The 25,662-nt window shown below is 41.6% G+C and overlaps 1 protein-coding gene across 9 annotated transcripts in view; it reads right to left on the reverse strand.

The window, feature by feature from the left end:
• The window catches only part of HIVEP2 (HIVEP zinc finger 2), a 217,229-nt gene that overhangs the window by 109,940 nt on the left and 81,627 nt on the right, over positions 1 to 25,662 (reverse strand). Inside the window, exon 1 of one of the 9 annotated variants that reach the window (XM_032794868.2) lies at positions 6,937 to 6,994. The exons of the other annotated variants lie outside the window; for them this stretch is intronic. The gene's annotated coding sequence lies outside the window, so the exon portion shown is untranslated. Of the gene's footprint in view, positions 1 to 6,936; positions 6,995 to 25,662 lie in introns of those variants that run through there. 9 annotated transcript variants of the gene reach the window in all.

The following is a 25,662-nucleotide window of genomic DNA, read 5'->3' on the forward strand; positions in this document are numbered from 1 at the left end:
GGATAGCAGCTACAGCTGTGTGCATAGAAGGAGCCATTTAAACATTAAAACAAAAAACCAGTTTGCTTATAATATTATTACAAGATACAGTGGTCACCCTAAAGCAGTGTTTCTCAACCTTTTTGATACCAAGGACCTGTTTGCTGCCTTCCTAAATTGCATCAGTGACATCTCAGGGACTGGGGCTGATCCACTGAGAAATACTGCCCTAAAGCACCTGTCAATTCTGTCTTAGCTCATTAGATAGTTACCTCAGTGTCCACAGTATTCCCTATAGGGAATATGCAAAATAATGTAAATATTAAGATGAAATATTTAGCGAGGTATTTTCTAAAATGACTGGCAAGATTTTAAGTATCATCACTGAACACAGATAGGTTCTCCCAAGGAGACAAGGTTTTCACCACCAACGCCCTAATCCTACAATGAACTGTGTGCAAGTGGACCTCCTTATCCACAGAGTCCACTGCAATCAGTGGGCACAAGGATCCATCTGCAATAAGTTTATTGCAAGATCAAGGCCTAAATTAGTATTCATCCCTAGAATGACATCCTGTAACAAGACATAGGGAGTTACACCTACATATTACTACATGTCAAAATGGACTCCAACCTTTATTCTTACACATAGCTCTGCACTGAGAAACAGGAACCCATAAACAATTTGCTAACATTTATTTTCTGCAAAACTTACAACCCTTGTCAAAATATTTTTGAATGTCTATATAATTCTTCTGGATTGTGATACTGAGCTTTTGCAAAAATACCATAAAATATTATAACAATCCATGTGGGGGCACAAGAGGGGGAAAGAATTTTCATTAACTATGTGACTTTCCCACAGATATTAAAGTGAAGCTGGTTAGTAAAGATTCTTGGCAAGTTTCAGTAAATAATCACCAAAAAGTAGCATTCACAAACATTCTAAGTGCATCATCCCAGGAGAGTTCAGTGAATTCTACTGCAAATGACTCAAAGACTTATCAAGCTTTTTGTGCTTAACAGTTTATAGATTCTGAATTATATAACTAGCTTGTCATGAGTCACAAAATCCTACTGAAGTGACTGTAAAATTGCCACTTCACTTGCTGGTATTTCTAATGAATGCCTCTCCTAACCAATACCAACTGATATGAAAGCAGATTTAGAGACACTGGCCATGTCATTACATGCATCTATTTGTGCTGAGTGTTCAGGTGCAATATACATGGCCTGCTTCATCACAGAGTGAGGGCACCTATGTTGCAACAACATGTTCAGTTCTAGCTTTATCATAACTAATTAGTCAAATAATCATTGGGACTGTTAATTAACTAGCACAGGAAATCTAGTTTCACTGACCAATCACTGGTGTGCTAAATTAGAAAGAAAAGATTTGCAGGAGAATGTTGTATCAACCAGGCAAAGTACTAACAAACTTTTTCAGGACTTTATTTTTAAAGTGGAAACCTCTTCACCAAGCTGCTGCTGCACACTCTGTAACTCTCACTCTGCCTCCCCAACTCCTCCCGCCTCCTTCCTCTTTCCTGTCCTTTCAGACTCCCAACAGCCAGTGCTCCCAGTTCTAATAATTAAACGCAACATCTAAACACCACATTCCCTCCTCTCTTAAGAAACTCTCCCAATTAAAATAAACGTTGTTCTAATCTCAGGAACAAATAGGAAACAAGACGCTATACTATTGGCAGAAATATTACACTGAAAACACTGTAGATACTACATAACATAGTCTCTAGTCCAGACAGGTGGTCGTCTGGGTCTGACAGGCCGTCTCTCAAGCCCCGGTTCCAATGCAATGTCTTGTGTTGATACTACGGTGAAGTCATCCAATGCAGACTGGGTGTTGGCATAATCTGCTCTTGGTGCATAGGCAGGTGCAAGAGAAGAAGCATTCCATATCCGCCCATCAGAAAGTTGATAGATGTAAGGTCCCTTCTTCTCTATGATTTTAAGAGGAGCTGTGAATTTATGGTCCCCTTTGTGTAAAATTCCAGGTTTTCATATTCTAACAAAGGAATCATATTCAAACTTTGGCTCCTTAGCACCCCACCGCTCGTCTGTGAAAGTCTTACACTTTGCTTGGTTCCGTTCAACTGTTTTTCTCACATCATCCTCGGTTGGGGCATCAGGTCATGCCTTTAACAATCCAGCAATGTTCAGTTTAGTATTCATCTCTTTCCCATGCAGTAACTCTGCAGGTGATCTTTACGTTGTGGCATATCATAGCCCAGTATGCTTGCAAGAAATCATTAGTGAAGGGTATCCACAATCGCCCTTCCAGTTTAGCCGTTTGCAAACTCTCTTTCAAACTTCTGTTAAACCATTCAATTTCCCCTTGAGAGTAAGATAAGGATGAACTTCTGTGTAAAATGTTCCTCTCTGCTAGAAAAATTTCAAACTCCAGGGAAGTAAATTGACTACCTTTATCCGAAACCAGTTCTTTGGGGTTACCTTCCTTGCTAAAAACTGAAGAGAGGAACTTAATTACTGCAGCAGAAGAGATTTGCGATTCACTGAAATAGTCTATTAAAGTGATGGCATAACGACAGTCAATTGGAGCAGTATCAAAGGGTCCTACAATGTCAATCACCACTTTTTCCCATGCAGATTCAGGAAGAGGAACAGGCTGTAATGGAGAGGTACATGTCACTGCTGTCTTATCATGCATTTGGCAAATGACATAGGATTTTATGGGTGCTTCAGTTTGAGAGTCCATCCCTGGCCACCAATACAGATCCCATAGTTGTTGTTTGGTTCTGACAATTCCTTGATGAGTATCGTGTGCCAGGTGTATGAGTTTTGACTGTAATTCTTCTGGCACAAGTAACCGGTGTGTACTTCGTAGCACACAGCCATCGAGCAAAGGAAGTTCATCCCGAACTCTAAAATAGGGCAGCAAAACTGGGTCAAGGTTTTTAGGGTTACCGGGCCATCTCTTTGTCAGAAATTCTCGTAGTTTTTGTTGAACTGGACATGCTGAACAAGCAGCTTGAAATTGTTCTCTTGTAACTGCAGTAAGAGTGTTTGTAATAAGCACAACTACTACATCCTCATCCTCCGGTGGACCATCTGGTGAAGGCAAAGGCAGGCGAGAAAGGCAATCAGCTACCACATTTTTGTTTCCAGGCTTATAGTCCAGTTCATAATTGAAAGAGAGTAGTCTTGCAGACCATCTAGCAGTATGACATCCTGCTCTTCCCAGTCCTTTCATGGTGAGCAACGTCGTCAAAGGGCTGCGTGAAACTTGAATGTGCAGCCCTATAGGTAAGTTCTCCATTTTTCAGTAGACCAGACACAAGCAAGGGCTTCTTTTTCGACTGCAGAATATTTTCTCTCAGCATTACTTAGTGTCCTTGAAGCAAATGCAACAGTCCTCTCTGCATTGTCCTCATGAAGCTGTGTGAGGACAGCCCCAAGTCCATAATCAGAAGCATCAGTAGTTACAATTGTGGACAATGCAGGACTGAATAGTGTAAGTACTGGACTATGTACAATCAAGTCTTTCACAGTTTCAAAACCAGATTGTGAATCCATTGTCCACACTAAGGTTGAACTTCTCCGTAGTAATTCTCGTAACAGTTCAATGACAGAAGCATAATTGGGAATGAATTTTGCATACCAAGAGGTAAGATCTGAGAAGGAATGTAAAGTCTGCAAATCTGTTGAAGGAGGAGCATTTGAAATTGCCAGGATATGATCTGGACCAGATTTTAGTTCAGCCTGTGAAACTGTATGCCCCAGAAAGGAGAGTTCAGTTTGTCTAAATTTGCTTTTGGACCTATTGAACTTGAGGTCTGCTTTTCTGATGCAGTTTAGTACAGACTGCAGGTTATTGTCATGCTCCTCAGTAGTATTTCCAAACATGATAATATCATCCAAATAGCCCTGAACTCCATGTTGATTCTTCAGAATCAATGGCATCATTTTTTGGAAGGCAGTTGGGTCTGATGCGAGACCGTAGGGAACATGTTTAAAACGATATAGTCCCTCGTGTGTAATAAATGCTGTGAGGTCTCTGCTGTCTTCATGCAACATAACCTGGTGTATGTGCTCTGCAAATCAAGAGTAGAAAACATCTTTGCTCCACGGAGGTCTGCAAATACTTCTATGTGAGAAAGAGGATGGCTGTCAATCACAATAGCATTATTTGGCTCCCTTAAGTTCACACAAAGGTGAATGCCTCCACCCTTCTTTTGCGTCACTATTATAGGTGAAACCCATTCTGAGGTGTTAATCTCTTCAATAATGTCCTTTCGAACACGTTTTCTAAGTTCCTCTGAAACAGCTTCCCTGACTGAAAATGGTAAGCGCCGTAATTTCTGTCATACAGGCATCACATTATTCTGCATTTTAACTTTATGCAGTAACCCATGAGCACAGCCGAGTTTCTCCTCAACCTGGTGTTGGGTCCCAGCTGAAACTGATGTGTGTATCGCAAGAGTGCTTTGCTGAGGAAGATCAATTCATCCATTAACTACCCTGAGATTTAAAAATAACTATTGCTGGCAGGCAGCCATGTACTGGAATATGGTTTTTCAAACAGCACACCAACTGAAGTTTGGGTTCAGTAAGAGGCACATCTTTAAAGTAATGCAAATAGATGGAATCAGGTAGTATAGATACTGCTGAGCCAGTGTCCAGCATTAGCTGAATCAAGTATGATTTGCCCGAGGGTATGGCGGAAATGTTTACAGTGCACGTTATCTGTTCTGGAATATGTGCAGTAGTGGTTTTGTCCACACTCAGCACAGTAACATCTGGTACTGTAACTGCATGAACCTGTTGACTGAACTGGCTACTGCAACATACTTTAGGAAAATGTCCAATCTTTTTGCAATGATTGCACTGAACTACTTTTGCTGGATATCCTATGTAGCTTGCAAGGTGTTGTGAGGATCCACAGTGAAAGCATGCTTTTACTGTATTTTGCATTTGCTGATTCAGTAACTTTTCATTAGTTTTCCCCTGCAATTGTTTGTCTGCAGCGATAGTGAACTTTTCTGAAAAAGGAGTCACAGCCTGGACTGTGCCTCCTGTATCCCTGCTCATTATTTTGGCTTCGGCTGTAGCTGACAATCTGAGTAGCAATGGTTATTGCTTTTTCTAGTGTAAGTTGTGGTTCTAGAAGTAAGTGTTCTCTTACACAAAGCATGGTTGTTTTCTCAATGAGCTGGTCTCTAATCATCTCATCTGCCATATTCCCAAAGTCACAAGTTACAATCAGACTGCTCAGGGAACCAATGTACTGCATTATAGTCTCCCTTGGTTTCTGCTCATGCTGGCGAAATCTGTAGTGATTAGCTACTACATTCACTTTTGGCACAAAAAAGTTCTTTAAAGCAGCGAGTGCAGTCTCATATTTATCATCTGCAGGGGAAAAGTGTAAAATATTCACTGCCCTTCTGCTCCAAGGCAGTGGATTAGCAGAGCATGCTTTCTTACTTCAGAAATCTCTGTAGCACTGACTGCAAGTAGATAAATCTCAAACATATGGATCCAGGCAGTAAAAGCAATTGGAGGCTCACCTGGGCTTTGCAGAAAGGGTGCATGTGGGTTCAGAGGCAGAAGATCCATCCTCGTCGCCAAAAATGTTGTATCAACCAGGCAAGGTACTAACAAACTTTAACAGGACTTTATTTTTAAAGTGGAAACCTCTTTACCAAGCTGCTGCTGCACCTCTGTAACTCTCACTCTACCTCCTCAACTCCTCCCCACTCCTTCCTATTTCCTGTCCTTTCAGACTCTCAACAGCCAGTGCTCCCAGTTCTAATAATTACAAGCAACATCTAAACACCACAAAGAAATAAAAATCAAGATCACATTTTTCCTCTGAAAGCTTAAAGTCTTAAAATCCTGCCCAGAAATCATGTGGCTGTTAGCTGAGAATGCTGAAAAACAAACAGCACCAAAACGAATAGGGGCAGACCATGCATAGGGGCCATATGGCAGCAGAAACAATCCCCCACAAGGAATTCAGAGCCAGCTACCTACCATCCCTTATATTATATAGTTTGATAAACAAAAATAATTTTAATCAACTAGCTGCACAGTTCTTTATATTGCACCCACCCTATGTTTCTGTGCACCTCACTGCCATGCCCTGAAAAGTCCGACTGTCAGCAAAAGGGTTTGCCAGGTCTCTGAGCCAGCCTTCAGGAGGAGCTGAATATTGTATCTGCTGGTCACATCTGTGCCAAAAGGAGTAAGCACAAAAGAGAGAAAAGAAGAAAAGGAAAGTGTCTCACTATCAAGAGCCGGCTCGAGCTGTTAAATTATCACAGAATGATGCTGACACAATCTCACAACTACACTGCAGCCTCATTTACACATGTCAGAGACAGAGGAGGTGGGAAAGGTACAGTGAAAGAAAATAAGGGAGATAAATCATTACATGCATTCATCATACTCATTTCTATAACAGAAAGTATTTAAGATCAGGAAATGAACTGCTACCACAATCTCAGTGGGTCAGTGTGGAAAGTGCAACGTAACCTTAAAAGCACCTAACCTACTGCACCTTTAGATTTAGTCCAGATAACTTCTAGATTAAATTTACCGATTAATCCATCCCCTATTCCGAACTATTAAAAAAGAAAAAAATCTACTTCAAATTCCACAGCATTTCCCTTGGTACAGCTGCAAACAGCATGTGCCCCCGGGATAAAACCAGACTGACAAACTGCCCTAAAGATCAGCTAATTAAACACATTTAAATTATGCTTCTACAGTCAGGCATACATCACTAGAAAGCCATGCAGAGTTATTCAGTGCATCATGTTTGACAATTCTCCAGGACAGCTACTTTCTTTGGGGTTGGGAAGCATACCGTTCCACTAACAGCAAAGCAATAGAGCTGGATTTACCGCCTTTCAGATAAGGAACCTCCTCCTCCCCCCTTTCGCTCCCCTCTTCCAGTGAATAATATCTCAGTACTACCTCTGTTTATCAGCACTGCAATTCCGTATCTTCAGTCATTCAAAGAATTTAACAGCCTGGAAATTCCTGTTGTCCATTATTTGAGGTCACAGATAAAAGCTAAACAGCGACCGTGATTCCCATCAATCATAACTCACTCACTGATAGAATGTATGGTAGGAGACCTACTGATGTAAGCTAGTCACCAGAGAAAATACCCACTGATGACGCATATCCAGGCATAAAAATAGTTACAGGGCCCCCAAAGGGATTATTCAACAGCCTACATTTAGATATTCTTACAAGAGACCTGAAGTCAATGTGCTGGTATTAGATGGCTGGGGAACGTTGAAGTTTAAACTTCCTCAGCAGCCATAACCACAAATAGATGGTTTAAATAAACTACTGCAATTACAAGCTGTCTGTAAATTTTAACACTGCAATACAAGGATTAAGCTTAAAGAGAAGCACTGACTATAAAATGCTATACAATCTTTATCTTTCACTTGGCATCTTTTAATTTACGAACTCCTTTAGCATATTAGTGGGGGATAAAGTAAACAATTTCAAATTAATCCAGAGATACTCAAATGAAGCATCTCACCCTAACACACCTGCATACAATGTTTGTCTGAAATAAAATGTCAACCCAAAAAAACTGATGTGATTTTTTTCATCTGTGCCCTGGGCATTATTTCTTGGGACAGTTCACAGCTATCTTGGCCATAATCTTTGTATAATACTTTGTGCTGCATCTTCTGCCTTTCTTGTATCATTTGGCCATCATTCATTCAAAAAGAACTGCAGTGCAAATTTTTCAACTCAGAATCCAAAACACTGTCAAGATACTTTACTGCCCATATCAAACAATCACTAGGTATTTTTACATTAATATCTAGAACAAAACAGTGATTTTCTACATTAAATAATCAGTTATTATGGATAATCTCTTATTCCTTACTATTAATTCTATATGCTCTCAATTATAATGGCCTTTACTAAGATATCCATGAGACAGTCAAAACTCTTGACAGCAATTATATTAGCAGTTGTGCTGCAACTTCTCACCAAATTAAAAAACTTTGGATAACATTTTCAAAAATTCTAACGTAACTGAGGCTCCTAAGTCTCATTTTCAAAAGTGTATTGGGCACTTAGGATCCAAAATCATATTGACTTTCAATGAGATTTAGGCTGCTAAGAGCCTAAATCACCTCTCTTGAAAATGGTACTTAATGTAGTTTGGAAAATGTTACCCTTTATTTTCCCTAGCCAAACACGAAGGGATTCATACGCCTCTCCTTGGCAATCATGAAAACAACAACGGCCATTTTTGTCCCAGGCAGCTAAGTTCTACTTCACTTTCTTCAACTATGATAACACTGCTACAAACAAAAATGCAAATTATTTTTAGTACAACAATTTCACAAAGCATGCACTTTTTTTCCTGTGCACACAGGCTAGCAGTTTGCTTGGCCTAGTTTAACAACCCTAAGTAGAAGTGTTCATCGGTGCCCTCTAGTTTGGCTGTTCTCAAGTAGGGGTCTGAGGCTCCGGGGGGGGGCCGCACGCAGATTTCAAGGGGTTCGTCATGCAGGGACAGCATTAGACTCACTGGGGCCCAGGGCATAAAGCCTAAGCCCCACCATCCAGGGCTGAAGCCAAAGCCTAAGCAATTTAGCTTTGTGGGGTCCCCTGTGGTGTGGTGTCCTAGGCAACTGTTTGCTACTTCCTAATGCTGGCCATGACTTTGATATGCAGAAAAACAGTTGTTGTGGCACAGGTGGGCCCTGGTGTTTTTATAGCATGTTGAGGGGGCCTGAGAAAGAAAAAGGTTGAGAACCCCTGCTCTAGATGATTATCCCAAGTTGCTGAAAGGAGCTTTATGTTGTTCTCTCCGTCTTTCACCTACTAGCCCCCTGCCTTTTCCCTGAGTGCCCACTCAGTTTCTCAGCAAGACTAAAACAATATATTTCCTACAGAAAATGTGGGAGACAAAACAATCCAATCCTGTAGTGCACTCTATTGTAGGAGCTCTCACAAAAACAAGTGTTGTGAAAAATAGCAAAGGTGTAAATGTGTAAGATACCACGTCACTGAAGATCTGTGAAACATCCTTTATAGCAAGTTTGCTAATTCAAGAGGCAATCACAACCTGCAATATTTCACATGAAATGCACAAAGTCTCTCACCAATAAGGAGTATTTAATTCTCTCTTTTTGTCAGGAAACTTTAAATAACTCAAAGACATATCAGACACCCATCTATGATTTTTTGTCACATTTTTTTAAATGAACATAATAATTTGTTATAGATTATCCTAACTCTGCAAAAAATTTAAGAGCCCAACCCTGCTCCCCCTGAAGTTAACAAGAGTTTTGCCTCTTTTCTTTGATGGGAGAAAGATTGGGACTCTTATATATTGCACTTAAGGGAGGAAACATTCTTTCTGACCTCACATACCATAACTCTATCCTCTTCTAACTCAAGTCCCTCCTTGAAGGTTTAGCATTTAGAGTCAAGGCATGGACATTATTTTTCTATATGGCCACATAATCAGATTATGTTATCTTTGTCCTAGTGTATTCCACTCCTGGAGCACTATTTTTGTTGTATCCTTCTGCAGTTCTTTTCTTTACTTTGACTGTAAATGCTCTGAGGCAGGGATCATGAGCCACATCTTGGTCCCCGTTCTGGTCTAACAGAGAAAGGCAGGTGAAAAACTGGCTAAACTGGCCATCTGGGGATTCCTCCCGCACAGGGAAATCCCAAACTCAGGAGGAGGAGATCTTACATAACTCTCTGCCTACCCCATTTCTGGCCCTGGTATAAGGTAATGTGTCAGGGCATGGGTGGGTATAAGGGATATGGCTGGAGCCCAGAAGGCAAACACCAATGCCTATCCCCCAATATTTATCATTTTTAAAAATTCATTATTTTTCAGACAATTATGATTTTTGAGGTCCTGACTCATGATTTTTTTAATGCCTGTTTTTTGGCAACATTGCATCTGAGAAAAAGAATGCTTCAGCACGCAGTCTTACATCTGTCCCTTGGCAACAGTTTTAATACCACATTCATTCAGATGACTGGGGAACACAAAGTTAGTCCTTGAATATCCAGCTGCACTGAGAAAGTTAATTTCCTACATGCACATAGTCTGTCCTGACATACAGAAGGGTCAATCACACTGCCATATCATTTAGGAAAGATTCTGGTGGTGTGTTTGGCCAGCATCTGACAACTGCATTGTTAAACAACTAAAATCACCTTTACCTAGCCAACCACATGATACCACAGTATTTATTCCAAGTAGAGAGGGGAAAACTATTTTTACATTCCAGAGACAACAAAAATCTTATTACACAAATGGACACAGTCAAGATAAAAGCTGAATATTAACCAAAACTCTTCATTTGTGTTACTAAAGACACCACAGATTGTTCAAATAAAGAATAATTAAAATATTTTATTTCTGACATTTCACTGAGTTTATAAAGTGAAACTTTTGGCCAGTTTCACTTTGTTATAGCCAGTTTTAGTTTTCAGTTCTCATACACTAAAACAGTGGTTTTCAATCTGTGGTCCACGGACCCCGGGGTGTCTGCAGAGTACATCACACATTTTAAAAGGGATCTGCACCTCCACGTGAAATTTTTTAGGGATCCATACACGGAAAAAAAGGTTGAAAACCACTGTGCTTAGAACTTGCACAATGCTAGTGTGTGAGAGTTTCTAACACTTCAATAAAACATACACATTTTTAAAGTTTGTTTTTAATGAAATAAAAGACTTGTTTTAAAAAAACCCTCAAAATAGGCCTGATTGTAATACATGCTTCCAATGAAAAGAAGATGGTGTCCAGCTGGAGTAAAGGGAGATGGGGAAAGAGGAAGAGAAGGATTTGGAAAGGCTGGAGATGGCAGACATATTGCTGCCAATGACAATGGTAGGCATGGATGAAATCAGCAGAGGGGGAAATGTAAAGGAAAGGTCTAGGAGATCTAGAGTCATAACTATATACACTCTCTTATCTAATAAGTATTGGAGGAATATGTGTAGTGGCAAAGCTTCATTGCTGTTTTGAAGATAGTCATGAGCAGGAAAATGATTAATTACCCCCTTCTCTCTCATTTTTCCATTGTAATAAGGCGATAAGATAAGGTAATATTTCTAGATAATACATGGCAAACTGTACTGTTGATATTACAAGTTATTTTCTTATATAACTAGTAATACAGAGGGCTGCAGACATACAAGAGAACATAACAGAAGAGAAGCAGTATAAGTTGTGGGCTAAAGTAAGCGTGCAAACTTTTATTATAGAAGTTATAAACTATATTTTCAAAGATAAAATGGACACCACTGTTATATTTCTGCAGCTGGGAACTGTATTGAATGCAGGACTTCAGGGAGAAATGTTGGGCAGACAAAAGATGCAGGACCAGGACCCAAATTAGCAAATTATTTTATAAGTTTTTAGAACAGCAATTTTGGGAGTAACATTTGGCTTGCTGAGGATGGAACAGTGTGAGAACTTAGCCACAGTGTCACACAACGTTAGACAAACCATGATGTTGATATCAGAAACATAAAAAAGGCCTGGTATCTCATACTGCTTCAGTATCAGCGTCACTCTCACAGGACTCTCCCTTTTTGCAGCTCATTTTCTTATAAAGATATCTGAGCCTCAATTTTGTGCCACAGCACATTTGTAACATTTGCAAATCAGATATCATTTCAATTTAATTGAAAAGTGACCTTTAAATATTGCCCAAGGGGATGGGTCTCTGATGTTGCCTTATGAATTATTCTGTAATTAGGGATCTGATACTGCAAACCCTTGTCCACATTAAGTCTCCCTCCTCATGAAAACAGCTCGACTACAGCCACTCAATTCTTCATTCCAGCAGTAAGTACAGGAATAGGGAAAGGGAGGGGAGGCAAAGCTGCCTTTAAGGGACTGTTCAGCCCCTGACACAATTTCATAGCTTTCCTACTCAGATTTGAACCTTAGCGTTCATAACCTGAGCAGCTAGCATGAACCCCTCTAAGCTTAATTACCAGCTTAGATCTGATCTCGCTGCCACCAGCCAAGAATTTCCAGTGTCTTGGCTCACTCTGGTCTCCCCAAAACTTCCTGGGAGACCCCAAGACTCAGAGGCTCTGAGTCTTACCACAAAGGAAATAAACCATTCCCACTTCTCCCACCCAGAATCCCTCTCTGGGCTAACCTGAGAGTTATTGATGCAACCTCTTACATCACAATACCAAGAAGCATGTCTCCTCTCTTCCACAAAGAGACAACCCCAAAGACAAGGAAACAGAAAAGATTCTATCTCTCTTCCCTGTAGCTTCTTCCTGCCCTGGGACACTAGGAGAGTTAAACACAGAGAGCAGTTTCCCCCTCCCCCCGTCTTTCCTTTCTCCCACCAATTTCCTGGTGGGTCAACTAGAAAAAAAAATCAACAGGTCTTAAAAGCAAAACTTTTATAAAAAAGAAAGAAAAGAATAGAATAACAGTCTCTGAATCTAGATGTTAAGATACAGGGTTTCAACTGATAGAAAATGAATAAACAATAGAAAAGGGATAACACCTTACCAAAAACAATACAATTTAAAAGTACTTATAGCCAAATACACATAAAGATCCACCAGCCAGATACGCAGATGCAATACAGCAAAACAATTTAAAAACTATACTTTGCTAACTTTGTACTTACAACTGGGAAACAGAAGATAGAGGACTGGAAATAGACCCTCTCACAGCTGAGAGAGCACAGACAGCAAAGACCCAAGACCAAAAACACCCCCAAATTCCCTCCCTTAAGCTTTGAAAAATCCGGTTTCCTGATTGGTCCTCTTGTAAGGTGTTTGGTTCCCTTTGTTAACCCTTTACAGGTAAAGAAACATTAACCCTTAGCTATCTGTTTATGACAGGACTGTTCAGCCCTGACACAATTTAGAGCAGCCCTAAGGTTGCTCTGGTTGTGCTGACTTGTAATTGTCTATATTGTACCATATATCAACCTACAATACCAGATCATAGCACACTCTGGCCATGATCACCCTTCCCAGCATGTCTCCAACCCACCACAGACAAGTCCCCTACACTGAGCTGTTATACTGGATGGGGTAATATGTGATATCTGTTTACATTGGATTTATGCAATTAGAACAACATAAAGGAGGCCATCTCATAAAATCACAATCAGGGGCAGCGGGTCAATGCCCAGCAAGTAGAACTATGCTTGGTAGTAAGGGGTTGCACAGAGGACTAGATGCAGCCTCATTTAATCTCTCCCAGACCCTTTTACCTTTGCAAAAGAAGTACAAAGACCCCAAACAACCACCCCAAAACCATCTCATTTCAGCCTGAACTTCATGGTAAGTTTGTACAAGCAAACTTGAATTGATAATCATAAACACTGGAATCCCAATCCTCAGGGCCGGCTCCAGACACCAGCAAACCAAGCAGGTGCTTGGCGCGGCCACGAAAGAGGAGGCACATCAGCACTTCAGCGCCAATTCGGCAGCAGGTCCCTCAGTCCCTCTCCGGGAGAAGGACCCGCCGCTGAATTGCCACTGAAAAATAAAGCGGCGGTAGAGCGCACTGAGTTCCACCAATCGCAGCTATTTTTTTTTTTTTTTTTTTTTTTGCTACTTGTGGCAGCAAAAACGCTGGAACCAGCCCTGCCACTCCTAAAAGTATTGTTCATCTCTAATTCAATCAGGGAAGATAAACGCATCATGTGACTTGGGGTTAACATAAGGGGGAGTACAGGGAGCAGCTCTTCCCTTTCAGACCAGGATCCCTGTCATCTTTATCAACAATGCTGTAACACCCTATACACAACATCTAAGTGAAGCATCCATTCAAACCATGCCAAGCCTAAATAATACAATACCAGCTGCCTCCGTGAAAGTTAAGGTGTAACATTAGTCCTAAGTACCTTATTCTGTATAAACATCTTCATGTGAGGAAAAAGTGCATTTAGGTGAAAATAGTAATTATATTCTCAGTTTAAACATTCCTTCATATAAATCCTACCAAATGTAATGGAAAATTATAACTTTTCTATGGTGTTTTTGCCCCAACCATTCTATAGAATTTCATGGAGAACTATACTATCATACAGTTCTAAAAACCTACAGAAAGGAGATTATTCTTCATTGAATTCTACAGGTTTTAAGAGATATTTCAGTAGACTCTCTACAGCATTTTCATTGAACCCTATTTGGTTTCATCCCTACGAAATTCTATAGAAATTTTCCATAAGATTTGTGCTTCTTTGAATAGAAATGTTATCAATCATTGCTTTCTGGTATCTGTGCTACCCCTCTCTCTCCTGCCATTAGGGGCTACTGCACCTCTCTTTTATGCTTATGCCCAGCACACTGTGATTCCCATGCACTTAGTTTTTTTCAGACTTTGGCAATCTTTGGAGGACCTACACCATGACATCACAGCTGGAGTGAGACCTGAGCTACAACTCTGACAATAGACAACTCTGGGTATGTCTACACTATGAAATTAGGTTGATTTAATATGTCAATTTTTAGAAATCGATTTGATATAGTCGATTGTGTGTGTCCCCACTTAAGACCATTAAGTCCACAGAGTGCGTCCACAGTGCTGAGGCTGGCGTTGACTTTCGGAGTGCTGCACTCTGGGTAGCTATCCCACAGTTCCTGCAGTCTCTGCCGCCCATTGGACTTCTGGATTGAGCTCCCAATGCCTGGTGGGGCAAAAACATTGTCACATGTGGTTCTGGGTACATGTCGTCACTCCCCCCCTGAAAGCAAAGGCAAAAAATTGTTTCTCGCCTTTTTTCCTGGGTTACCCATGCAGACGACATACCATGGCAAGCATGGAGCCTGCTCAGCTCACTGTCACCGTACATCTCCTGGGCACTGCTGGCAGACGCTGTACTGCAGTGCTACAAAGCAGCAGCACTTTGCCTTTGCAAGTTAGCGAAGACAGTTAGTAGCCATATTGTATCATCTGCTGCTGTCTCCTGGGTCCTCCTGGCTGGCCTCGGTAAGGTCAGTCGGGGGCTCCTGGGCAGACATGGGTGCTGCTGGCCAGCCTCGGTGAGGTCTGTCGGGGGCGCCTGGACATAAATGGGAGTGACTCCAGGTCATTCCCTTTTTTAAGTTTCGTCTAATGGAAATTCAGTCCTGCCTGAAATATCAGGCAAGCCTACCAAAGAACCAGAGAGGCAACCAGATGCTCCGGGTCATCAGAGCCCCAGACATCCTGCTTCTATGATGAGCTGTATGCCATTCTAGGGGGTGCCCCTACAACTATCCCACCTCTGTGCTTCCCTCCTCCCCCACCCATCCTGGGCTACCGTGGCAGTTATCCTCCCATTTGTGTGATGAAGTAATAAAGAATGCATGAATTTGAAACAACACTGACTTTATTGCCTCTGCAAGTGGAGATCAAAGGGGGAGGGGAGGGCTGTTGGTGGGTTGGGTTTTCATCAAGGAGAAACAAACAGAACTTTCACACCGCAGCCCCCTGACCAGTCATGAAACTGGCTTTCAAAGCTTCTCTGACATGCAGCACGCCCTGCTGCACTCTTCTAACCGCCCTGGTGTCTGGCTGCGCTTAATCATTTAGTCTTTTACAACGGAGTTCTGACAGCACGGATTCGTCTCCCCATACAGTGATCAGACCCAGAACCTCCTGTTCGGTCCACGCTGGAGCTCTCTTGCGATTCTGGGACTCCATGGTGACCTGTGCTGATCAGCTTGCCATGTTGGCCAAATAGGAAATTGAAATTCTAAAGTTCGCGGGGCTTTTCCTTCTACTTGAGTTGAGAGCACTGTCCAGAGCGGTCACAGTGGAGCACTCTGGGATAGCTCCCGGAGGACAATACCATCAAATTGAGTCCACACTACCCCAAATTCGACCCAGCAGGATCAATTTCAGCGCTAATCCCCTCATCGGGGAGGAGAACAGAAATCGATTTTAAGAGCCCTTTAAGTCGACAAAAACGGCTTCGTCGTGTGGACGGGTGCAGGGTTAAATCTCTCTAACACTGCCAAATTGGACCTAAACCCACAGTGTAGACCAGGGCCCAGTTTCATCATTCCCTTGCCATTCGATTGAGCTGAAACCTGAGATACTGCTCTCCCAGCCTACCTGCAGGTCAGATTTCAGACTCGAGCTGTGATGGCACAGTCCAAAAGTCTTCCAAAGGTTGACAAAGATGCAAGACAAAAAAGCAAATCAAGCACCTAATATTTGTAATGTAAAAACTTACATAAAAAAATGTGTATGGAGCTGAATTATTACAGAAATACTAAAGGGAACACTTTTTTGTATATACAATCCATTTTTAAAATACCCAAACTGCAAAGCAACCAATATTTCACTGCCCTCACAGCCCTACTCAGTTGTTTATGAGTTTTTCAGCCAATTGGCCTACCCACAAGAGCAGAGGAATTATTATGGCAGCTGCAGGAAGGAAAGCAAGGGAACAGCTTGTGAACCTGCATTCTCTGTATGAAGAAGTCACTTACAGAGAACAAAGAGTATTCACCAAGACTTACAGCTGAGCCACTGACCTGCATGGGGAGGGTCAAAGTGAAAAAGAGACCATGAGAAGAAAGAAGAGAGGAAAGACAACACACGAAGAGAAGGCAGTTCAGAGTTCTACAACAGGTAATTTCTCCCCCAAATCGCATCCTTCTACTTTGCAAAAATAGATTAAACAAAGAGAAGAACAGCGGAGGTAGGAGCCTTGAGAGAGCAGGGTCCTGCAGAACAGTTCCAAAATGGAAAGAGGTGGCAGGGGAAATGAGAAAAAAAGACAAAGCTCTTGGAGAGAGTTGGTTACATCTTTTAGTTTTTTGTCACATCACCACCATATGTGCAGGGTCAGCAGCCTGGAACAGGAATCCTGGGGATTTCAAGTCCTGCAAACTGGGGTGTCAGAACACATTAGAGATACATAAAAATCAGGACTGGCAGCTACCCGTCCCCTCTCCACTCCTATGAAGATTCATGCTGGCATGTAATGCTTGCCAAGCACATCTAGGCCCACACAGGCTGTAACTTAGTGTATGGTTTCTCTACAGGCAGCCACATGTTTCAAGTTTCCAGGACCAGAAGGCGATTGACACTTTCATTTAAAAGCCCAGGTGCCCTAATGTAAAAACTTACCATAATGACAGGGAGTTGGCACGACATACAGCATCAGGCATTTGCAGCCCAAAGAACTGATTTCCCCTCCGTATTAAAGCAACCTCTTGAAAAACCGATTATAAGTAAATTAACAGTTAGACAGGCTACTGACTATTACAGATCTTATACTGCTGGAAAAAGAACATTACAGAGCCATCAAGCCTACAACAAAAACTGGAAGTAAAATAAATACAACTCCTAACTGCAGTACTGACCCAACAAGAGGAGGGAAGGGGAAAAGCTGGAGAAGGATTACATGTGTCTGAAGTGTACACATGAATTCCCACTTCTCATGGCGTCAACCAAAGAGTTCTTATCCTCAAAAGCCTGGGAAGAAAATGTGGCTGCCTAATGAAAGATGTTCTTTTTAACTTTCCAAATGACTGGGAATGCATTAGCCTGGTGTGTCAACTGCACCTGCATTTATATCACATTCTAAGGCTACCAGTCAATGCTCCTACAAGACTTTTTGACAAGGGCTGAATAAATATTGTAGCCAAAGGAGGAGGGAGCTAATTGTTGAGGTTTGAAAATAAAATCAAATGAAGATGAATGGAGACCATGAATAAATTTGCTTTTGGGAGAGTATATACATGTTTGAGTTTTTATACACCATTGATTGTATCATCTGCCTTTGCTTTAAAAACATTAAGTGAACTCTGAAATGAAAGCCAGAAATTATTTGCTGCATAATTCATTCACAAATCCCCTTCCAAAGCCAAAACTAAATATCAGAAGCTAGTGATTTTCTCACTGACACTGTAAGTTCTTTGTCATTTGTTATGTGGCTACTGCTTCCAGATATATTGTTCCCTCTCTTTCCAAAATTTAATAATGTATACTGATTTCTCCTGAACACTAAGATGAAACCACAACCCTCATTTATTTGCCCTTTGAGCTGGTTTTGATTTTAGCTGATCCAGTGTATTAATCCTACTGTGTTACAATTTGCCAAATCTACATGGAGCTTCCCACTTCAGTTCTTCAGCAGTGATCCAAGAAAAAAATAGCCACCATTCTACATAATTGCAGTGTAATACATAGGGGCTTCCCTCCTGCTACTCCAGAGACAACAGGGCTGTGGTGGTGTGGTGACAAGAAGCCTACTTTTACCTATGGATATCATTCCTTTTTATGCTCCTTCACCACGTGCTTTCCTAATAGCAGGAAAACTCAGTGAGATACCATCCCTGAATGTGAGCTCTTCTCCCCATTCCTTTTCCCTAGACACTCCCACCCTCACCATGGGTTCCCACCTAAAACACATTGCTCCAGAATATGTGAGACCTTCTTGATACATACCTTGCATGTGCAATTAACATGTCCCCTGTGTGTTCCTTTCCTCCAACAATAAACCTAAACCTCCAACACACATTCCTCCTTCCCTCTAACCCACTCCAATGCTTGCTGCTCCCAGGCCTGATCACTTCCCTTTCCCATTGGGCAAAGAGGCTCAGGTCTAGACTTGCAAAGATATTTAGGCACCTAACTTCCACTGATTTCAATGGGAGTTGAATACATTTGAGGATCTAGGCCTGAGCAATGTGTGTCCTGATCTCTTCAGTGAAGGAGAGAAACAAAAGTTCTCTCACATTCTGGTCCCTCAGTGAAAAACGTGGGCTACATATAAAAACAAAACTGTTGAGGAGAGAGAGGGTGGTGACCCGGTGCTGCCAACTCTTGCTATTTTATCACGAGTTTCACAATAGTAGGTGCTTTACTTAAAGCCTGAGCTCTTGGAGACTTGCGATGATGTAAGAATCTCACCTTTCCTTTTTTAGAAAAAGTAAGTTTCCAGCTCTCATGTTTGTGATGAAAAGCTTAAAATGTGAATTGAGTGCAGCCTACAGGCTCAGAAACCAGAAAGCAAAACATGGACCTAACGTTTATCACTTTGTAAAAAAACTTCAGGATTTTAACCCTAGCTCATGATTTCTGACCCCTCACTCATGGGTTTGGTAGCACTGGTGACCTAGTCCAGCCCAATCTTCTTTTGCCTTCGCCCAGGGGCAGAAATAACGTCCCTCAGCCAAGCGAAGACATGGAAAGCACAGCCTTGCCCAAGCCACCTCTCAGCATTACAGACAAGGGGAGAATAAGCATCTGAATGCTGATGATCCCTGCATCTGAGCAGAGACCAGCAGAGTGGGAAGAAAACAACTTCAGAGCCTCAGCCTCTTTACTCAGTGAAGGAGAGATCGAGGAGGGAAAGCAGCTCAAGCCCAGCTTTTGCTTCCCTCCGACACAAGAGAGGGTTTTCCACCCCACACCCTCACTACTGATCTTTGAGCCTAATAGGGAACCAAGTCCAAGTGACACGGAATGATAATAAGAGACATGTTTAAGAAGACAGTCTGGAGCAGGAAGAAATAAATGTGTTATATGATACATAATTCATTCACAAACCCATTCCCAAGCCAAGTCTAGAATTCCCTTTTAGTCTGGTATTTTTGGGTAGTCTACTTTGTTTGAACAAGTGGAAGTACCGCTATGCAGAGAAGAGACCTCAGTGTATATTAACACCACTAGCTGATCGCATAACAATAGCACTGCTTCTGCTATCAATAAGCAGAATCAATAACAACATTCTGCTTACAGTGAGACTCAATGCAAAATCAATTTTCTTATCCTTTTGCATAACTACTGAGCTTGACATTGTGGGGGGACATGAACATACTAGCGTGATATGGAATTTTTTTTAAAAAGTCTGACCTGTTAATCTAATTACTCTACAAGTCCTATGGTAACAATTATCATCAATCTGACTCAAATCTTGTTAGCAACAGAATTCTGCCTTACCTGCTTCCCTCTCAAAATTACCAGATTTGTGAGAAGCTTTCCAGAGAAGTAATGCCTCTAACCTAATCACTGCAGGCCCTATTTTCAGTTATGACACTTTATTTAATCACCCAATTATGCATTTGCAGATAATATTCACCCCTGTGCAGGGGGAACCAGCACAGCACCTATAGACCATATATAAGTTATGTCCCCCAGTAGCTCTCAAAATAAGGTTTGAATGCGGCTTAAGTAGTGCATAGGCTTTGTACTGGTCTTCTGCACCAGGGTGAATTTCGTCCTATAGTCCTATCAACTGAGCTTAGGCACCTTAGGTGCTGAGGTCGGCATGCAAAAGCAGCACTGCTGACACCACAACCTTGGCACCCACATTTTAAAACTGCATTTATCATATCAATCCCATGTCTTCTATACCTTTCTCTTTTTGATTATTCTCAGTCTTACTCTCATTTCTCCACTGCTTTTTTTTTTTTTTTGGTGGTATTTTCTTTTCCTTCCTCTCCTTGTTATTTTTCAGGAGAAACAGAGAAAATAACCCCCCCCCAAAAAAAAAAAAACAGAGCAGGGTCTCCTTCCTGTTTAGTACTCTCTCCATTCTCCCTCCCCCATAGCCCCCGTCACTCCTCTGTCATCCTTCTACCCTTGCTCCCCAACTCATCTCTCTTCCTGTTCTTGATTCTCTCTCCTTGTTTTCTCCTTTCTTTTATGTTTCTCTTGTTGCTTTCTCCTTATCTTTCCTGGCAGAATGAATGAGTGAGGTCTCCTACTGGGAAAGTCCTTTTCAAAAACAGACACCCTGTTCAGAGTGTTGTACCAGCTCTGGGCACCTGAATGGAATTTGGAGCTATACATACTACACTGTTCAGCCTGAATGACCCTGCTATTCATTCAGCACTGTATGTACAGTACCTTTGTGAAAAGGAAACTGAAGATGAAGGTATCACATAATATGGGACACCATACATTAATTTTAACCTATTGCATTTTAACCAAGATTTTAACCTATTGCATTTGTGATTTATTTATTTCAGTTATGTAGCAAGCAACCAGGAATCACAACAATCACATATTAGGGAGCATGTCAAATGTGGCATTAGTCAAGTTGTTTAGGGCACCAAGAGCTGCAGCACTCTGAAAAAAAGACTGGTTAAAAAATGGCACCTTCATACTAGTTCTGTTCCCTGGAGGTGAAATTCACCCCTGTGCAGAAGCCAAAAGAAGGCCAGTACAATTCTTAAGACCCATTAAGCCCTCAGAAGAGATGTATAAGCCCAGTGCTGGTCTTCTGCACAAGGGCAAATTTCACCCCTTGTGCATACTCAGAGTCAGATGTTCCAACTTCAGTGACAAAAACAAATTTCTTATTTTTTTCTCAAGTTAGCCGTGAAAACCCAACACAGAAAAGATAAAGTGAGCTGAATTCTACCCACTGGCATGTCATCAACAGAACAATTAACTAAATTCAGGGGCTGCTCTAGACATTTTGCCGCCCCAAGCACGGCATCATGCCATGGGGGGCTCTCTGCCTCTCGCCAGTCCTACGGCTCTGGTGGACCTCCCGCAGGTGTGCCTGTGGAGGGTATGCTGATCCCATAGCTCCGGTGGACCTCCCGCAGGCGAGGTTCACTGAAGCCGCAGGACCAGCAGACCCTCCGCAGGCATGCCGCCAAAGGCACCCTGCCTGCCACCCTCCCGGCGACTGGCAGAGCAACCCCAGCACCATGCCACTCCAAGCATGTGCTTGGTGTGGTGGGGCCTGGAACTGCCCCTGACTAAATTCCACTTGCCAGCCTTTACTCTTCCCTGAGTTACACCCATGAAACCCCACTGAAAACTATGGGCCCATTAAACTAGATTCATGGCTGCTTTACCTTGCCAGATTAACACTGGCTTGCAAAGTACTAACATCTGGACATCCCCACCTGCCGTATCATAGGTACTATGGCAACATAGGGTACCTAACCCTAATGCACTAGCACCAGCGTGCCTCTGTGAAAAGCAGGCCAGCATCAGAGTCAGAAGCTGGAACAGGCAGGCAAAATACAGATTGCTCTTCCATCATCCTCTGACAGCTCCTGGGATGTCAGGAAGCAGACACAATGTAGCTGTTTCTGCTTGTCCGCTGGAGTAGGTGAGGAAAGCCAGAGGGGGATGCAGAGAAAGGAGTGAGGAGCCAGAAATCAAGAAAGAAAATAGTAAAACACTGGGGACAACAGCAGTGAAGTACCGAGTCTTGAGGGAAAAATAATTCCCTTGATTATGCAAACTGACCAAGCCTTTGTTTTCAGGGAATACATCACAATCTCAAGAATTATGTACATTCTCTTGGCTCAACATTTGACTGCTATTGCCCTCTTTTTCCAAAAACATTTTTAATTTAATAATCCTCATTTTGCCATGTATCTGGAAAAAAAAACATGTAAAGACTATTTGGAAGAGCTTAAGGGGAGCTTGCATTCGTCTCAGTTCTTTTATATATATATTATATATATATATAAAATTCAGAGTGTTTTATTTTTTTTCCAACTCACACCCAACCCCTCACTCTGAATGTATTAATACCTCCACCTTGAATGCAACTGGGATCTTCGTGTTGCCATGGAACTGAAACCTTTGCAGTTTTTGATGGTAATGTATGCCAGGGAGCATTCTGTTCTTACACTGCTTATAACTGCGGTACTGTAAAAATCACTGCATGGCATTAAATCCCCTAGTATTCTAGACATTCAGCTTCTTGTCTGTTCACCTTTACACAGGCTTTGTTTTTCCATCTTGCTACATGCATGTCTGTGTTTGTCTATATATATCCAATATTTCACATGCTCAGCACATTTCAGAGGGTCCACCAAACTATGGACTTCCTCTTTTTAAATCAAAAGTGGTTTGCAAGCATGCAGCAACTGAGGCAGGGACCAGAGAGGGTATAAGTATATGAAACAGAATATGGTTTCTGTCACTGTGTTGTAAAGCACATATAATATGCTGTGTTAGTAGCTGATTTATAATGCTAATTAAAATGCTCATTTCTGGTATTACAAACCCAATTATTCTGTGACATCCAGTGTGTATTTATCAAAAAGACCAAATTAGATTGTAAGATTTTGGGGGCAGGAACCAAGTATTTCTGCATGTGTACATATAGCTTGGCATATTGGGGCTCCAACAGAGACTAGCATCTCTGGTACGACTGTAAAATAAATAATCCATAATAATTATTCACTTTGATGATGCATCATCTAGGGATATGACCAATTAGATTAATCTAAACACAAAATAGTCTTAGTTTTCAGCCACAGGCTCTGAAGATTGCATTGACACCTATTTTTGTGTTCAAGAAACTGGGTACACAATTACCAAACTTTCAGATGCAAAATGACCATAAATAAATTATCATTTGTGCACATATAGGACTTGTGCATGCAGGGCCAATTTGAGGCCATCTCATAATCTAAAACCAATGTGAGGCCCACCCTGTTCCTAATTTAGGCTCCAATTCAGTGAAGTTCTCAGGTATTTGCTTTAAATTTAAAATTAGGCAAGCACTTATGTACCCTGCTGAATTGGGACCATATTTTCTTTCTTGTTATACCAAGTGCTTGACTTAAAAAAAAAATTAAAAAAATCTACGTTCAATAACAGGGTATTTAGTTTTCTTACACCAGGGCCAGGTTCTCTTGATACCTTCTCTATAACACAAATCCTCAGGGAGCACAAAGGGAGCAGAGAACACCAGCTGGGGAATCCCACTTCCACTTTCCAGAGAATCTTGTGTGTGATTTGCAAGGAAGGAAAGCCAGTAAATCCAGAGAATCATATTATGGAACAGGCTTGCCCTGATCTGCTTCAGGGCTTCCTCTCTTTGGCACTGTCCAGGGAGAGAAAAGGTCTATTCTTAGAATACCTCATGCTGAGCAGGATTTTAGAATATTTGTGGTATAAGTGACCTCTCTCTTTGCAGGAATTCCTGATGACTGAATCAGTCTACCTGGAGTTTGTGATTTCCTACGGCTAGTCGCCCTCAGGGATATGGAGTTTCCGCTTGTTCATAAATGAGGTTTTCTGAGCCAGATTTCTGCCCCTCGTTCCACTTAGTTTGCCAATATGTGATGTAACAGCTGTATTGTCTGTCAATATCAATACTACATGGCTAGTCACCGGTTTCCTAAATGCCAACATTAGACAGGGAACTCCTCTGAGCTCCAGGACATTGTTGTGACACTGCCTCTCCTGCTTAGTCCACATTCCCTTGTTCAGTCTTTATGAATATTAACAGCACGTCTCAGGCTCATGCCTGTAACAATTATACTACATACTGTAATTTTGCTAAAGGCATCCCTCTGCCGCCATCTTCCAGAGGCTTATGGAAGATTCTCACCAAGAGATGGAAAGTGCCTGGTGCTGTCTGAATGTAAGAACAGGCCCCCTCCTTTCTTATTCCTTAGTCACAGAAAGACTATTTTGACAGGCATGGAGTGGCATCTGGCACAGTACCCAAATCCTATGACTAGCTTAGAGGACTTTTCTGGAGGCCTTCAGTGGTGTGGCAGCAGCTATGGCCACAAGGATCCATTACGCTGATGAAAAGACTGCTGTCAGCAGTTTAACAGCATTCCCAAATGTACAGATGTGACACGGGTTTTCTTTTCAGTACAGACGATGAATTTCTGATGTGACAGCACATAACCTTCACTGCCTCCACTACTTCTGGTCTAGATGAGACCCTCACCATCAGCTGTCTAATTACAGAAGAACGTATTGTATTCTGAGAAAGAGCTGTTGCAATGTCAAGAGTTTTAAGAAGACCCCAGGGATGATTATAGTCAAAAAGGAAAGGCTTTCTGATGGTTAACAAAGCTAAACCTCCACCACTTCTGATCATTCTGTCCAGTTTGAGGTAAGCAGATATTATAAGGAAAGTTATTAACATTTTGGTGGTTAATATTATTCCCTTTGAAAGAATTCTCTTTTGAGGAAATCCATACTTACTGTAGCAAACGACCTGGCCTATGCAGATTCCAGCTCACCATGGGTTCTGAACTGACTTTGAGACGGGAGAGAGGATGGGTTACATTATTAATTACCTACATCTTTGATCTGCAGTGGAACAGCACTGGACCTCAATCCACCAAAGCGCTTAAGCATATGTGAAACTTCAAGTGCATGCATAGTCTTCAATGGGACTTCAGCATGACAACTTGCATAGTTAAACTGACATACGTGCTTAAGTGTTGCACTGGTCCTTTCTGACCTGGACACTGAGAGACTGTAATGAGACATTTTCTGCCTTTTTTCTCTGCTCTCTGCCAAGTTTGCACAATGAGGTGGGAGAGGAGGAACCAAAAGAAGGCCTAATCCTGATTTTCATGCCCTAATTGTTTTGATATTATGTAAGTATCTTCCAGTGAAGAATGCAGTGTACTTGAATTTTCCAGCCACAGTCTTAAATTCCATGTAAAGAACAATATAGTCTATGTCCAAAATGTCCAAAATTCAAAAGAAATCCAATAGAAATCAGTGATGGTGCCAAATCTGTGAAAATTACAATCTGGTGTCCTTCATATATCTTCCCTGTCATTAAGGTATGAAACATACCATGAACATTTCTAATAGGTACAAAACACCAAAACCCATCTGCTTAGCAATACAGGCCACTGTCTGCATATCACTCCATGCTTCAGTCCCTGCACTGTCTCCTCACTGAATATGGAGTCTTGTTCAGCATAAAATGTAAAAATTGTTTCTTCAACTTAGCT

This window comes from Chelonoidis abingdonii, chromosome 3, assembly GCF_003597395.2.
Source record: "Chelonoidis abingdonii isolate Lonesome George chromosome 3, CheloAbing_2.0, whole genome shotgun sequence".
Taxonomy (NCBI): domain Eukaryota; kingdom Metazoa; phylum Chordata; order Testudines; family Testudinidae; genus Chelonoidis; species Chelonoidis abingdonii.